Source organism: Marmota monax, unplaced genomic scaffold (genome assembly GCF_021218885.2).
Source record: "Marmota monax isolate L192 unplaced genomic scaffold, Marmota_monax_Labrador192_F-V1.1 WCK01_AAM20220418_F8-fsc00072, whole genome shotgun sequence".
Classification (NCBI taxonomy): Eukaryota; Metazoa; Chordata; class Mammalia; order Rodentia; family Sciuridae; genus Marmota; species Marmota monax.
In genome coordinates this window covers 3712164-3729720 of record NW_026692356.1, presented here as the reverse complement: position 1 = coordinate 3729720, position 17557 = coordinate 3712164, and the positions used below count along the sequence as shown (strand labels likewise).

General features: G+C 38.8%; 1 long non-coding RNA gene across 1 annotated transcript; it reads left to right on the top strand.

Annotated features, from left to right (window-relative positions):
- The first annotated feature begins 7 nt into the window (after nucleotides 1-7).
- Nucleotides 8-7119, top strand: LOC124091314 (uncharacterized). The gene is made up of 2 exons (XR_006851323.2): nucleotides 8-837; nucleotides 6438-7119. It is a non-coding gene; the product is annotated as an uncharacterized LOC124091314 (long non-coding RNA).
- The last annotated feature ends 10438 nt before the right edge of the window (nucleotides 7120-17557 follow it).

Sequence of the window (17557 nt, the reverse complement as noted above, 5' to 3'; positions counted from 1 at the left end):
AGCCGATACCTGCACCTCCAGCCAGGGCCCCAGCAGAAGGGAGGAGTGTTCCAAGGACCGGAGGCAGGAAGTGGATTGGTCGCCAGGAAAGGGAAAGCGCCTGAATTGGAGATGCGCAAGCGCAGGCACTTCGCAGGTGGCGGGGAGTAGCGAGAATGAGGCGGGGCTAGGCTAACTGGAGGCGAGGAGGAGCGGTGGAATAGCAGAATTACGGAGCGCTGTTAAGGACAAGTTTGGTCGCGTGATTCTCATCGGGGTGTCCCGATGCGAACCGTAAGGTGGAGGTTCAAGTAGGGAAAGTTTGATTGGACTAATTCAAGGGGAGAGGTTTGAAGATTTAGGAAATTGGAGCAGGGGGAGAAGGTAGAAACTGCTAAAATATGGGTCTAGATTGATGAGTGCCCTAAATGACTCCGAAAGTCCCGTAGGGGAATTTCCAGAAGCAGCTTCGGGTGTTCTACCTAAAACATAAAATGAAGAAAAAATTGACGTACCTTGTGTTCTAGCAAGCGAATTTTAAAAATTACAACGAACTCACTCGTTAAAAAAATAAGGTTAGTCTTGTTTCCCGAATGCGAACCAAAGTCAACTTTTTAAGATGGATATCAGCTGCTCCACGCTACACACTTCCTGTTCGATTGCTGAAATTGTGCATCTGAAACACTTTTAAGATTTGTCAGCATAATTTGGTTGGATGTTGTTACCGGTTGGCTTTGGTTGGTCGGAAGCCAAAGGAACAAAGGTACAAAACTAGTCTTCATTCTTGCTTGACATGGGGCGCCCCACTGGATAACCAAGCCCAGAAAATGAGCTGCTACACAACCTCAAATACTTGAGGTAGGTCTAGATTCCCTTTTATTCAGCCTTTGTTTCTGCCTCTATTTACTGTTTTATGTCCCATTTATTCTTTTTTTTTTTAAGAGAGAGGAGGAGAGACAGCGGGGAGAGACAGAGAGAGAGAATATTTTTTAATATTTATTTTTCAGTTTTCGGTGGACACAACATCTTTATTTTATGTGGTGCTGAGGATCCAACCCAGCGCCCCGCGCATGCCAGGCGAGCGCGCTACCGCTTGAGCCACATCTCCAGCCCCCATTTATTCTTAGCATGCAAATGACCCCCCTCAAACTGAGTGTTGGCGCTTGGGGGGGGGGGTTATCACTAGATCACGCATTTCAAGGGTCGCAAAAGAGAGAAAGATGAACACTAATATATTTCATGGATAAATGATTAAGACAGCTGTTCAAAAACACCAAACCTGTGTCAGCCACCCAAAATTCTCTTCAAAGTTTCCTTATTTTGTGTAACTACTTTAAGTGGGTTTACTTCACTATTAGTAAATTAAGTCCTCATCCTAAATCAAGTTAACCTTTGCCTTTCATTAGATGTTAAAAACAAATTATGTGAATGGAGGAATCAAAAGAGAAGAAGAGGGGGCTGAAGATGTAAGTCACTAGTACAATGCTACTCTGCAAGGCCTGGGTTAGATCCCCTCTACTGCAAAAAACATATTCACAAGAAGGTCTTGTTATTCAACTAGAGATATCAAATGGACTGCTGGAGTATGGGGGAGCTTTGTCCGACAGATGAAAATTAAGAGCATCATCAACATAAGTAATGCAGATGATCCTTGACATATGATGGAGGTAGAGCCTTATAAACATATTGTAAATTGAATATAAGTAAAAAAGTGTATTCAATATATTTAACCTATCAAACATCCTAACACAGCAACAAAGTACACTACTAGTGTTCCCCCTTCTTACCAGGTGACTAATTTAGCTGCCATGGCCCAGCAGTACTACTACATTGTGTTTTGCAGCCCAGGGAAAAGATCAAAATTAGAAACATGTTTCTATTGACAGTTCTATTCATGGCATTGTAAAGTCAAAAAATGACATGTTGAAGCATAGGAAGTTGGGGCCCATTTGCATCTACAGCATTAAGAATAGGTAAGATCACCAAAGAAAATATATCAAGAAAAGGACAAGGACTAAACCCTGAGAACCTTCTAAATATAGAGAAGTCAGGTCTCTAAACAAGAGAGTGAATGAGGAAAAGGAAAACCAGGAGAGTGTGATAGTTCAGAAGCCAAGGAAAATTAACACCATAGGGACCAACAGTGACCTTATAAAATGCAGGTCATTGAAGTAGGGCCAGGTTGGAGTAGCTGAAGACTTGAGTTGGAGATGGAAAAAGATATTTCAGAAATTGTATCAAGAAGAGCAGCAGAAAAATACAACTGTAGAAGAATGTGAGGTGAGGGTGGACTTTTTTTTTTCTTTTAGGATTTTGATTTTTTATCTTTTATATGAGATGTATTGTAGAAAATGTTTTCTAATGGTAATGATTCAATGGAGAGGGAAATATTGATGATGTAGGAGACAGCAAAAAGACCACTATAGTAGCAAAGTCCTTGTGGTGGCAAGAAGGTATGGAATTTTAAGTACAAGCGGAAAGAATGCCATTGGTAGAGGCAGGGACATTTCTACATTGTATTAAGACAGTGATGATGGGCATGTATACAATCTGGTTTTTAAATTAGGAGAGGGTCTAGAAAGGATATCTTTCATGATCACTCCTATTTTTTGGTGAAATTCGAGGCACAGTCATTAGCTAGGAGGTGAGGGAGAGAATGGAGAAGGTTTGAAAAGAGAGGAGAAAACATGAGACACTTTGAAGAGAAGTGAGATCCCTTCTGAGAAGCTATTTGAGTTTTGTGATCATGAATTTGAAGTAAAACATCCAGTTTGCATGAATCTGTTTCTCCAAAAGGGTTTTGAGGGTTTTTCCATGAGAGAGAAGAGTAAGATGACACAAGTCTGTAATGCCAGCAGTTCTGAAGGCCAAGACAGGAGGATGGTAAATTTGAGGCTAGCCTCTACAACTCAGCAAGACCCTGCCTCAAAATAAAAAATAAGTAATAAGAATAAAGAACTGGGCTGGAGTGCCTGTGGGTTCAATCCCCAGTACTTAAGGAAAACCTGGGGTGGGGGGGAGGCAATAAGGGAATTGAGGTGTTTGCCAGAGAATGATTAGAATGAAAAACCATAGAATCTAAACTGGGTGAGGAAGGAAGAAAAGGGAAATGAGGAACGTGTGAGAGTGTGGATGGGAGTAGTGGGTGACAGTAGTGAAAGTTGCAAAGAATTTAGGAAGTAGCCCTAAACCTTAGTCAATTAACATACACTAGGAGAGGAGAATGCGCTTGATCCTGAGGGGCTGCAGTAGCTGTGAGTTGTTTTTTTTTTGTTGTTGTTGTTTTGTTTTTGGTACCAGGAATTGAACCCAGGGCCCCTCCTTTTTTTTTTTTTTTTTTTTTTTGTACTTCATTAGAGACGGGGTCTTGCTTAGTTGCATAGGGTTTTGCTAAGTTGTGTAGGGCAACTACGAGACATTTTAATCCAAATATTAGGAATCTGTGCCAAGACAATGAACTTCAAAAATGAAGATTGAAAAGAAAGTTAGGGGGTTTCTCATTTATTGTAATGGATATTGACAGAGGTTTGCAAATAAAATCATCAGTTCTCATTTTTGGTTTCACTTTTTGCCCAACAGAATAACTAGTCTCAGTATTCTTTGGGGGAAGTAGTGACAAGCTAACTCTGCCATCTAATTGGTCTTTATTATTGAATTTCCTCCTGTGTTTCTGAGTCCCTGCTCTGGGACATCTGTAATGAAAAGTATAAAATTCAATATATACTTCAGACCTAAAATCCAAAATTGAACTTAACACTCATCCCCCACCCCTACCTTTTTATATATATATATATATATGTATATATATATATATATATATATATATATTCATTCTAATTTGTTATATATGACAATAGAATGCATTACAATTCATATTACACATATAGAGCACAATTTTTCATATCTCTGGTTGTACACAAGTATATTCACACCATTCGTGTCTTCATACATGTACTTTGGATAATGATGTCCATCTCATTCCACCATCATTTCTAACCCCATACCCCCTCCCTTCCCTTCCCACCTCTTTGCCCTATCTAGAGTTTGTCTATTCCTCCCATGCTCCCCCTCCCTACCCCACTATGAATCAGCCTCCTTTTATCAGAGAAAACATTTGGCATTTGTTTTTGGGGGATTGGCTAACTTCACTTACCATTATATTCTTTAACTCTGTCCATTTACCTGCAAATACCATGATTTTATTTTCTTTTATTGATGAGTAATATTCCATTGTGTATATATGCCACATTTTTTATCCATTCGTCTACTTGAGGGCCCTTTTTATACTCTTTTAGTTATTGAAGCCAGAGTTCCCACTCCTCATCCCTTGTCCATATGCTGTCAATATGTCTTAAAAGGACCTTGACCAGGTCCTCCTTTTTATCTACTGCTGCAACCTTAGTTCAGCCCATGTCAACTCACTTCTGCTATTGCCAACCATCTCTTGATTTCTCTCCCTGTTGCATCTAATCTTGCCCCTACTCACCTTAGAGAGTATTGTTTGGAACACAAATCAGATTGTTTCACTTCCTTGCTAACAACTCTTCTATGGCAATGATCTCCAGACTTCTTTACTCTCATATCCCTGTAGGGGAATGGGAGGAAGGCATGCACTTCCAACCTATGTTGTATGTTCAGATAGAAATGATGTGTGTAATAGGGAGGAAGAGCATGAGAAGAAGATTACCACTAAATAGGGAAGAGAGGTGGGAGGGAAAAGGAGGAAGAAGGGGAGTTGCACGGAAGATGGAAGGAAACCCTCATTGTTATACAGAATACATGTATGATGTTGTGAGGCGAAAAAGAAAAAAAAGTGTGTCACATTAGATTGGATAGAGAGAAGTAATGGGAGAGGTGGGGAGGGGAAGGGGAGATAGGAAGGGCAGCAGAATAGATTAGAAATTATGATTGCTGAATGTATATAGGTGACTGTATGACCAATGTGATTCTGCAATCTGTACAATCAGAAAAATGAGAAATTATACCCCAATTGATTCAAATGTATGAATTGCCAAGATCATTGTAATGTCATGTGTAACTAATAAAAAAAAATGATGTGTGTATATATAGTACTATACAAATGTTTACCTTATAATATCCCAAAATAGAAAAGATAACAATAAGTAAAACAGAAGTTCTAATACTTTTGCCTAACTGGATCATCTTAAGCTTCCCTTTTTTACTTTTTTTATTTTTTTGTAGTTGTTTGATGGACAGCATGCCTTTATTTGTTTCATTTTTACGTGGTGCTAAGGATTGAACCCAGTGCCTCACACATGCTAGGCAAGTGCTCTGCCACTGAGCTACAGCCCCAGCCATTGAGTTTCCCTTTCTGCCAAGCCCTTTTGGAGCCACTGGCTTAGAGGGTACTACTCAATTCTTAGCACAAAAGTTCTTATCCATGGGCTCTTTTCTATACATATAGTCTCATTCCCTGCTATTTCCCTGCATGTCTAAATTCCAACCATAACAGATAGCCTGCATGTACTGGGCTTCATGTGTGCATATCATGACTGCCAAGAATGTGCTTTCTCCCATGACCATTTCCAGACCAGTTAGGTTAGGGATTATTTACTAGAGGAAGTCATTTTTTATCACCACCATTCCACATATCAAATGAGGTCCCCATAAAAGCCTGTCATCAACCATATTATAACTTTTGTTATGCTTCATTAGAATAATTTGTGTTTTGCCCATAAAACTGTAAGCTTTTTAATTAATATAATGAGTAGATTTCTTAAAACTTAGCCTTGCTTGCATTCCTGAAATAAATCTCCTCACAAAGTGTATTTATTATAAATGAAGTTTTGTTTTTTTTTTAACTATAAACTCCTCCAGGCTATGATTTGTATTTCATTGACCTTTGTGTCCTAGGGCCAAAGGGCACTTAATAAAATATTGATGGATTAATAAGTGAATGAATGCTTTCTTGGTAAAGATACTTAAGCAGACATGTATAAGAGGAAATCATAGCCTGGAGTTTCATATTTATTTACCAAGCAATATATCAACTCTTTTTTTTTTTTTAAGAGAGAGAGAATTTTTTTTTAATATTTATTTTTCAGTTTTTCGGCGAACACAACATCTTTGTATGTGGTGCTGAGGATCGAACCCCGGCCGCATGCATGCCGGGGGAGCACACTACAGCTTGAGCCACATCCCCAGCCCCAATATATCAACTCTTAACAAACCAAATATAGGACTCCAGACCTGTTTTAAAGCTAATTCAACTTTTTAATGAGTGTTGAATGGAAATATCTTAGTGTATGTCAAGCATTAATCCACCCAATAATTGTATTGTTGGTGCTAATTCTGTTTTTACAGAGGGACAAAACTAAGACAGCACAGTTAAATATTGTGTTCAAGATCAAACAGCTACTGAATAGAATCTCAGTTCAGGTCTCTATGATGCCAAAGTTCATGCTCTTATGTAATACTTCCTGCCTTCTCTGTTCTAGGATTTTCCCCACCTGATATGACCGAGTACCACACACATTACAATGCATACATCCCTGTGGATATAATGAGGACTAAGAAGAGGCCTGATTATATAATCTACTTCTACCAAGACCAATGCATATGATAAAACAAGAATATCTGCTTGGGTTTGGGGGCGTAGCTTTATGGTAGAGTGCTTACCTAGTGTGCTGAAGGTCCTGCATTTCAGTCCCCAACATTGCAAAAGGAAAAAAATGTTAAAAAAAGAATGACTGCCTGGGTGAGACCAGTGTATTGCCAAATCCAGACCCATGCTAATGCAAAGAAAAGGTGAAGCTGGGGAGCAAAGACCTACTGTCGAGTCTTAGAGCCACAGCACAGGCAACACGGAAGAACGGAGCTAGTCATCGTAAACCCTCTGTCATCTGATGCCTCATTTTAAAAATGAATAGAGGTTACATTTCAGAATTTCAAACTTTCTGATTTTCAGACATTTACCACTGCTTCCAAATGTTTCAGAATCCATGTACAGGGCTGGGGATGTGGCTCAAGCGGTAGCGCGCTCACCTGGCATGCGTGCGGCCTGGGTTCAATCCTCAGCACTACATACAAAAAAAAACAAAAGATGTTGTGTCCGCCGAAAACTAAAAAATAAATATTAAAAAATTCTCTCTCTCTCTCTCTCTCTCTCTCTCTCTCTCTCTCTTAAAAAAAAAGATGTTGTGTCCACCGAAAACTAAAAAAATAAATTTAAAAATTAAAAAAAAAAAGAATCCATGTACAAAATTAGTTGTCTTCATTATTCAGAATGATAATGTCACATTGATAAATAGAGATAGAAAAAAGTTATAATACAGAGTCTTTTGCAGTGGCTTTACTCTTGTCAGTTGCCAAAGGTAAGTGAAAGAAGTAGATGTCATTTCTAACTTGTTTCTTCTGAAAGGTACTACACCACAGACACAATAACATTAAACTTGCCTCACTTTCCCCTGGAAGCTGTAGGAAGGAACATTGCATTGGTTCCTATTTAATGACAGACTCATCCAAACAGATGTCACTTTTTTTTTTTTCAGAAGTCATCAAACTGAGTTTATTCACATCGTCTATTATATGAGAAAAAGACATAAAATGTAAATACGAAACAAGATCAACCAAACAGGTTTCTAATTAAAAGTAGTTACTTATGGACCCCAGACTAATGGGAATCTTTTGGTATGTCAGATTTTCAAATAAAGTTTATGAAGTATTGCCTTAATTGTGAAAGATATTAGATTCTAATTATATTTTCTAGCTTTCATCCAATCACCACAGATGTCACTTTGTAACATTCAACAATCATTATCAGTTTAATAATAATAATAAGCTGGGGCTGGGGTTGTGGCTCAACGGTAGAGTGCTCGCTCACCTAGCATAGGCGGAACCCGGGTTCTATCATCAGCACCACATAAAAATAAAGGCATTGCGTTGTGTCCATCTACACCTAAAAAATAAATATTAAAAAGAAAGAGTTAAAAAATAATAATAGTAAGCTAATAACGATAGCTATTATCTTTTGGGTACTCTGTGGCAAGTTCTATACATTCTCTCTTCATTTTAAAACAGCCCTATAATAATAGTTAGCATTGTTTATTTACTATGTGTAAGACAATTCTATACTTTTAATGTGCATTATTATTTAATCTTCACATTAAACCTGTTTTGAAGATAATGATTATTAAGCCCATTTTACTGATGAGAAAAATGAGTAGAGAAGTTGGGAAATCTGTTAAAGGTCCTAGCTAATGAGTGGCAAAACCAAAATTAAGAATCAGGTCATTTAGATTAGAAGTTACCTAGCCACAATCCTATGCTAGCTTTCTCTAAGTTAGGCATGATTATTTCCATTTTACAGCTGAAAACTAAGAGGTGATCCAAGGTCACATATCCTGTAACTGGCAAAACTAGAATTTGAACCTGGATATTTTCTCTGCAAAAGCTCCATTTTTTTTCAGAAATTCTATAGCTACTTCTTATTCTCCTTTTTTGGAATTTCTTCTCATCCCAGCTTTTAAGCTTTTAAATTGTTCAGCATTTTAAGTTGTAGGATATCAATACCTCTGATAGCACAAATGAAAGAAGAGTCTCATTCATATCTAGAACCTCAATGACATCTACACATTGAAAAGTGTCAAAATTCACTTCTCTAATCCCTGCCATTCCTCTGAACTCCAGAAAGGTGTGTTCAACCACCCAAATGATATATCTGCTACATCACATGTAGCTTAATATCCAAAATGAATTTTGCTTTCCAAGTTCATTCCTCATGCACAGTTCCCATTGCATTCAATGGCTTCTATTCAGGCTCTCCAGAAGCAAAGCAAGGAAGGAGGCAAGGGAATGGGTCACTTGTCTGAAGGACATTTTCCAAAGGAACAACATCCACAATAATGTTTAAAGACAATATATTGGCATGATAGTTATAACTGATAAAATAATGTTAAAGCAGACAAAATGAAAACTGACAGAAGATGCTTTAAAAAAAAAGTGGTAGTTTTATACTTCTTCCTCCTTCACTAGTCAATGGGAAAACATGAGGAACTAGTTAGAACTTGATTTTGCCAGTGAGGTATTAATCCTTAGCTCTTTTTGCTTCTCTAACTCCTACTTTCTTCATTTTTAAGTTTCAGTTTATATAATCTCACAGACTAGGTAGTCTGTTCCCCTATTTATCTGGTTTCATCCTGCACTGTTAATTCACAAGAGCACTTGCCTAGCTTCATGGCACTGTTAGAATTATAATTCATGGGGCTGGGGATGTGGCTCAAGCGGTAGCGCGCTCGCCTGGCATGCATGCGGCCCGGGTTCGATCCTCAGCACCACATACAAACAAAGATGTTGTGTCCGCCGAGAATTAAAAAATAGATATTAAAAAACTCTCTCTCTCTCTCTCTCTCTCTCTCTCTCTCTCTCTCTCTCTCTCTCTCCCCCCCCTTTCAAAAAAAAAAAAAAAAGAATTATAATTCATTATTGTGCAATTATTTAACTTCTGTGTACCCACAGAGACTGAATGCTCCTGAAGATAGGAACATTGTAGCTTCTTCGCAGCTGCATCCTGAAGCACTTAACATAGTGCTTTTATGTAGTAGGTAGTCAATAATTATTAAATAATGCCTGGTACTTCCTATCAGATGAAGTTATGATTGATTGACTCTAAATAAAGAAAAACAGTTGTGTTTCTACTGTGTGATCACTACCACCCTGTTCAGTAGGGGATATGAGTCACTTGAGTTCCAGAATGCTAGAATCAGAAGTACTCTTGTAGAGCACCCAATATACCTGCATATAGTTAAAAACATCTTTACTCATGAAGATTTTATTCTTTGGGAGACGAGAGGTAAGAGGAAAAAAAGTTAAGTAGAATGGCATTGCCTTGTATGTGCTGTAGGAATTTCGAAAGGGGAAAGGAAAGTATGAGTGAATTAATTAGTGATTTCAGAGAGCACAAGTGAGAGGGCTAAATTTGCGGAGTCTTAGTCATGACATGTATCTTCTGAGAGAATGAGCACAGATGGCAAACCAGAATTTAGAAGAAGAAAACAACAGATGAGGGAGTCAGTAGAAGTAGAAGGAAAGGAAGAAAAAGGGCAAGGCAGGGCAGGGCAGAGTGTGGGGGCAGCTGGCGGAAGAGTAAATGTGAGTGAGTACATGAAAGCAAGTCAACAGGATAAGCCCATTGCACCCTTCACGCACTCAATACTTGGCGCAAGGGGTGGGAGGCAGCCCTCAACCACCCAGTGCCTGTCTCCTGGTGTTCATGCCCTCCTGTCCTCTCATCTTGAATGAAGGCTGGATTTTGTACTAATTTCTCTCTGATGCCACAGAGGTGATGGGATGTTAGTACCAATGATCAGATTATGGCTTAATCTTGGAAAGCAGGCTGCCATGTTGAGTGCCCTTTGGTGTGGCCCACATTGTCAAGGAACTGAAGGACTCTTCCGGCCAACAGCCAACCAGGAACCCAGGCCTGCCAGTAGCCATGTGAGTGAATGTGGAGACCAATTATCTCCCAGTTGAATCTTAAAGTGAATTGAAATCTCAATAGTGATTCCATCCTCCTGGGAGACTGAGCCAGAAACCCTAAGCTAACCTGTGTAGTTTACTGACCAACATAAACTGAGAAATAATGCATATTTGTTGTTTCAAGGTACTAAATTAGGGGATATTTTGCTACCCAGCAACAGATAAATAATACAATGGTAATTATTATACTATGTATGTGTATATATGTTCTTACATATATATTATATATAAGATATTATAATATTATATATAATATTACATAACTTTTTATTTTATTTAAGTGCTAGAGATTGAGCCATCATGTTCATACTAGGAAAGTGTTGAGCTACACCCCAGCCCCAGTTATGATATATTTTTGTAGTGAGTGCTTATAATTCATGTTGTCTTGGCATCCTAAGTTTAACTTTTTGCACACCAGAGGCAATGCTCGGTCACCCTTAACACCATTTCCAAAAACACACCCCACCAGGATGGCTTCAGATCCTGTCCAGAGAGAAAAATTTAAAGGCATCTTACCCTCCAGCAGTCTAGATCCCTCTTTTCCCGCTACTTCCTTTAAAGGAACCCTTCAGACCTTGCCTGAGAACTTAAAGTGACCACTTCTGGAACATGATCTGCTTACTTTCAACACACCAATTAAAGCTCGATGCTGGAAATCAATTTGGATAACACCCTGGACCTAATAAAGACATTGACCCCTGAGTCCCCTTCTCTGTCCCTGACCTCTGTGCTGTGTACCTTTACCTATCTTCTGCTAGTCTGTAAGTACTAAGAACTATTAAACTTTCACATTGTAGTTGTGTCATCGAAGCTGTGCTAGCAATCCAGTCAAAGGTGCGGCCACTCTAGGAGACCCATGCGTGCAGATCCTTTGTTCCCTTGGATGGTAGATACCTGCTAAATTAATAGAACCTCAGAGTTTCATACAAAGCAGTTTCACAATAGAGGGGAGAAAATCATAAGAACAAAAAGAAGACCCTTGGTTGCCGCAGTCTGGCTGGGCACAATCAGGAGCCACTTGTCAAAAGAAACTAACTTTATTTTTAGAACCACACACGCCAAACAAAACAGCCTCTCAGGAAAAACCCTCAGAGCCTCAACTGCCACCACCGGCTTTCCACAAGCCTCTCTCTCCCACACAAGCTTCTCTCCACCTCCCACAATCCTCCTGCTCTTGAGGCCGATTGGCTGGGTCACGTGGGCGGAGCCAAAAAAGTCCCCCAATGAGCAGCTCCATGGTCTGAAAGGGCAGGGAAACAGCCCAATGAGCATCACCGCAGAGGAGCCAATCAGCTAGATGTTGCTGGGGCCGCTGTGAGCCAATCATCAGCTGGCAGCTGGTTGCTGGCAGCTGGAAGTTTGCTGGGGCCCCTTCGGCTGTGGCTCTCAACATCTCCCCCTCTCTGTTTCAACAACAAGCATGTGGCTTAGGGACCGTGCCTGCCTTAGGTTGTCCAATACCATTGCAATTGGATCTTACCCGTCACTGACTACTGGTCCAGTATACAGCCACACCTGTGGAGAGGTCTTTGTACCAGCGGGGGGGGGGGGGGGGGTGAGGTTCTTTGCCTCACCTCTGTTGGCCCCCAAATTTTAGCTGGAGGATCATGACAAGCAGAAGGGAGGAAGATACACCAAGCCAACTGACTGCTCCTTTTGGAAAAATTGTACCACCAATGACATCAGCAAAAATACCCCAACACTACCACAAGTCACTGCACCAACAGATAGTTCACAATGCATACAGGTGAGCTCACAATGTGTCCAGGCAAGTTCTGCAAGCAGTTCAGTGATGGCTATTGTAGAAGCTGTAGATTGGTTTTATCTTTGACTTCACCAGCACTGGGATGAAGATAGGAATTCTGGCAATAATGGCTAAAGAAAAAACTATGTAACATTACAGAAGGCACTAAAAGAAAACAATTTTCTTAACAATTTACATTGTCTTCACCGGCACTGGGATGAAGATAGGAATTCTGGCAATAATGGCTAAAGAAAAAATTATGTAACATTACAGAAGGCACTAAAAGAAAACAATTTTCTTAACAATTTACATTGTCTTCACCGGCACTGGGATGAAGATAGGAATTCTGGCAATAATGGCTAAAGAAAAAATTATGTAACATTCCAGAAGGCACTAAAAGAAAACAATTTTCTTAACAATTTACATTGTCTTCACCGGCACTGGGATGAAGATAGGAATTCTGGCAATAATCGCTAAAGAAAAAATTATGTAACATTACAGAAGGCACTAAAAGAAAACAATTTTCTTAACAATTTACATTATCTTTAAGAGAATTATTAAATATAATGAAAAGGAAAGGTGAAAGTAAACAAACAGATCTGTTAACCTTCTTTTTTGTTTACATATTAAAACAATCCTCAACAGTTGTTTACCCAATTTAAATTAAACCATATAAATCACGTGAAAAAAAAAATTTGGATCCATTTTATCATGAGCGCTCATCATATATGATATATGGACATACGTACATTCAAACATATAACACAAAACACAAGTGTGCACACATAATATAATACATACAACACATAACATTATAGTAAAGGCCTTATAACTTTTTACAGGTGAAATCTCCATTGCAATGTTTAAAAACTCTATAGTCAAAAAATAGAACTGATCAGCAAAACATTAACCTAGGTCTGTATGAGCTCAAAAAACAAAATAGAACTTCATGATATGGCAAAGGGCAATAATAAAATAGATATTGAAAAAAGCATCCTGGTTCTGTTGCAGATGTAAGAATAGCCAAACTGGAGTTTTGGATATCAGTTGTTATGGATTTGAGCCAAATCATCTTCTTTTTGGTCTGTAGAAATCGCTTTAGTTAATCTTTCTGGAACCCAAATCGGCTGCTGTTCTCCCTGTGGAAACACATAAACAGACCCCCGACTCCAGACAATCACTGGGTCAGGATCTTGGTTAATCTCTCTGGAATCCAAATTGGCTGCTGTTCTCCCTGTGGAAACACACAAACAGACCCTCGACTCCAGACAATTACTGGGTCAGGACCTTTCCATTGTCCTGTTAGAATATCCTTCCAAAGTACCTTGGGCTTATGCACATTTTTTGGACACATATGCCTTTCCGCAGCACTAAGTCCTGATGAATCCAAATTTAAAAAGTTTAGAGTAAAAAGGGTTATTTTAAGTTTATCTTTGGGGAATATATACCCCTTCCCAATTCCTTCTTTTTGCTTTAATAAGTACATTTTAATAGTTTGATGAGCTCTTTCAACTATGCCTTGTCCCTGTGGATTGTATGGGATTCCTGTTATATGAGTAATGCCAAATGTTGAGCAAAATTGTTTAAAAGAGGTAGAAGTATAACCAGGGGCATTATCTGTTTTTAACTGTTTTGGAACACCCACAGTGGCAAAATTTTGTAAGCAATGAGCTATAACATCTTTAGTTTTTTTCTCCGGCATGAAGGGAGCCCATCAAAAATCCAGAAGAAGTATCAACTGTAACATGCAAATATTTTAATTTTCCAAATTCTGGCAAGTGTGTGACGTCCATCTGCCAAATATGGTTAGGTATCAATCCTCTAGGATTGACTCCAAGATTAACTTGGGGTAAAAAGGTCACACAATTTTGACATTGTTTTATTATTTGTCTAGCTTGTTCCTTAGTTATTTTAAAACGCTTTTGTAAAGTATTAGCATTGACATGGAACTTTTTATGAAAATTTATAGCTTCTTCTAGTGTAGAGAAAATATGTATGTCATGTGTAGTTTTATCTGCTAAATCATTGCCCAAACTAAGGGCTCCAGGCAATCCTGTATGTGCCCTGATATGTCCTATAAAGAATGGATCTTTTCTGTCCCAGATTAGACTTTGTATAGTGGAAAGCAAAGAGAAAACAGTAGAAGAAGGGGAAATCCTACCAGCATCTTCAAGAGATACTATAGCATTAACTACATACTGACTATCAGAAAATAAATTAAATACAGAATCTTTAAACATCACAAAAGCTTGTAAAACTGCATTAAGCTCTACCTTTTGAGCTGATTGTTTGGGTACTAAAAATGTAAAAGTTTGATCAGGGGTAACTACTGCTGCTGTACCATTATTTGACCCATCAGTGAATATATTTGGAGCATTCATGATAGGTGTTTTTCTTGTCATTTTTGGAAAAATTACAGGATGCAATGACCAAAAAGACAATAAAGGATTAGATGGTAAGTGGTTATCAAATGAAACATTAGATTTGCACATGATTATTGCCCAAGTATTTAACTCATTAGCTAACTCATCAATTTGATTCATAGTATACGGAGTAATAGTTTTATTGGGAGAAATCCCAAACACTCCCTTTGCTGCTTTTATTCCTTTGAGTATTAATTGTCCTACAGCCTCAGGATACCTAGTAAGAATAGTGTTAGGAGAATAAGATAAATGTATCCATAATAATGGACCTTCTTGCCAAAATACTCCTGTAGGAATATTTTTTGTTGGTAGTACAATAAATAATAAAGGCAAACTTATATCAATTCTATCCAAATGCATATTTTCCATATATGTTTCAATGATTTTTAATGCCTTTCTTGCTTCAGGCGTTAACATTCGGGGTGAATTTGGATCTGATGGACCTTTTAGGATATCAAATAAAGGTCCCAACTCTCCTGTTGGTATACCTAAATAAGGCCTTATCCAATTTATGTCTCCTAATAACTTTTGAAAGTCATTAAGTGATTTGAGTTGATCTACTCGTATTTGAATTTTTGGTGGACGGACCATGGTTGAGGATAATAGAACTCCTAAATAATTAATTGGAAAATTTAATTGTACTTTATCTATTGCTATCTCTAGATTATAATTTTTTAATAAGTTTGTACACTCTTTGGGGAAAGCAGGAACTTCACATACATCATAGCATCTCTTAGCAAATCATCACACACCACAGGAAAATCATAAAACAACTCTAAAACATGATTAGCACATTCACTGGTGGGAACAAGTTGGGTAGGGGTGATTGGTTTAAGCCAAGAGGGGTGTTCGTGCTGAACTACATGGTTTCCCAACATGTTATCAACCACCATAAACTACTGGGAGGGTCATCTGGCATCCCAGGTATTTTCCTGTCTCATGCTGATTGGTGGCTGCTAGGGGGTTGCTATGGATCCCCACCTAGCCTGACTAAGTCAGGGACACCTGGTGCAGCAGATCTCTCCTGTTATTTGTAGATAAACAACTTAGCAGGGTGGGAATGTGCCTAGGAGTGCTCTGTGGGTCTTTCCATGGACAAAGGTCATGTCCCTTCCTTGGACAGGCTTTGCTCTGAGGTAGAGGCTGGTTTTTCAACATGTGTGAGGCACTGAGTTCAATTCTCACACTACATATAAATAAATAAAATAAAAATCCATTGACAACTAAAATTTTTAAAAAATGTTTTTAGAATCAAAAGCATTTAAAACTTCAAGGAAGTTTTAAGTTTTAAATGTTAAGAAGACATGTTTAAGTAGACATAGATCACTAGGAAAACAGAAGTGTGCCCTTCCAAAGAAATATGGCCAATCAGTGGGAAAGATGACATTAGGACCTAATAGACTGATACTCAAGGGAGTGCTTGTTCAACTACACAGCACTGAAATTTAGTTCTATGTATCAATATAGATACATAGAGCTGTCTATATATAATCACACTAATACAAGATCCTGACTTCAGACCTGGCAAATGAAAGGAAAAGACTATTGGATTTTGAAATCTTCACATTTTTTTCTGTAGCCTAAGCCCAAAATCCATCTTCATCTAATGGAGCAAGCAAATGAAATGGAATGTGAAATGAAACTGCCAGTCTCAGACTTATGTGTTCTTGTGATACCACTGGTTATCAATGAGGAGTCCTGCTTCTTTACATTAGAGAAGCACGCTGAGGCAAGCATATAAAGCAGGGTTTATTTAAAAAGGGGTAACATAGACTCCTCCTGGGAGAGAGAAGGGGGCCATAGCTGATATCCTTGTACCTCAAGAATGGAAGCATTCTGCCTTTTTTTATATGTACTAGGCTTCCTTTGTTCTCCTGATTTCTTCCCTTTGTCTCTCTCCTTCCTGCTTAAGTGACTAGGCCCAGGTGGTGCTAAGTGGGATGGCCAAAAGGTAAGAAGCAGATGGAAGGGGGAAGGGCTGGATGAATCAGCCCTGGACACATTAATTAACAACTTTATAACTCCCTGTAGGGAGGGGCAATTCCTGGGACGGGTTACCTTAGCAACAGGTTGGAGCAGGAACAGGTTCTTGATTAGGGTGGAGGAAGGGCTCTGAAGGAAGAATTAACATTTCATTCCCTCTGGAGGCAGTCTCCAATTTAACAGTCACACAAATTGGCCTCCTTGATCTGACCTGACTCAATTTACCCATGTATACCGACTGCCTGTCTAATTCTGGCTTCATTTGGATGCCCTTCATTAATTGCCCTTTGCACATTTACCTAGCTCCTCGTCCCTCATCCTGTCTAGTGTCCCTTCCACCCGCTTATGCTGGATGTCCTTCTTCTGTGTCTGCCCACATCATAACATTTATCACAGTGTGCATTGAGTTTATTTTGCAGTTAGACTGGGAACACAGCACTGTACCTTATTGATTTTTATAATCTAGCAGAGCACTTCATAGAAATATTGTTATGAATAAGTGAGGAAGAGTTTGTAGGGATAGTGTTCTAAGGAGTGTGAAGTGTAGTTACATGACTGACTGGTTGCTGAGCGGGGAAGAATGCTTCCCTACCCCAGTTAACTTTGCTTTAACTGGCAAAGTTAAAGGTGAGTCAGATAAAATCTTGATAAACTCAGAGACAGACCAAATGTAAATCTTAAATACCTCAAATATTTTTACACTACTCTGGTCGTTCAATTTTTATTTATTTATTTATTTATTTATTTATTTTTAACTCCTGTTCTTTTCCTTACAGGCTCCCTCTTCCCTATTTTTTCTTCTTCCATGTTCCTAGTTGTGGGAGTCTGTAAACAAGTCAAAATAACACCTGGCAGAGGTGGGGGGTGGGAATGGGTATATTTGTTCTTCCTGTTCCTCAAGTCCTTTACATTTTGCATTCTTGTTTAGAAC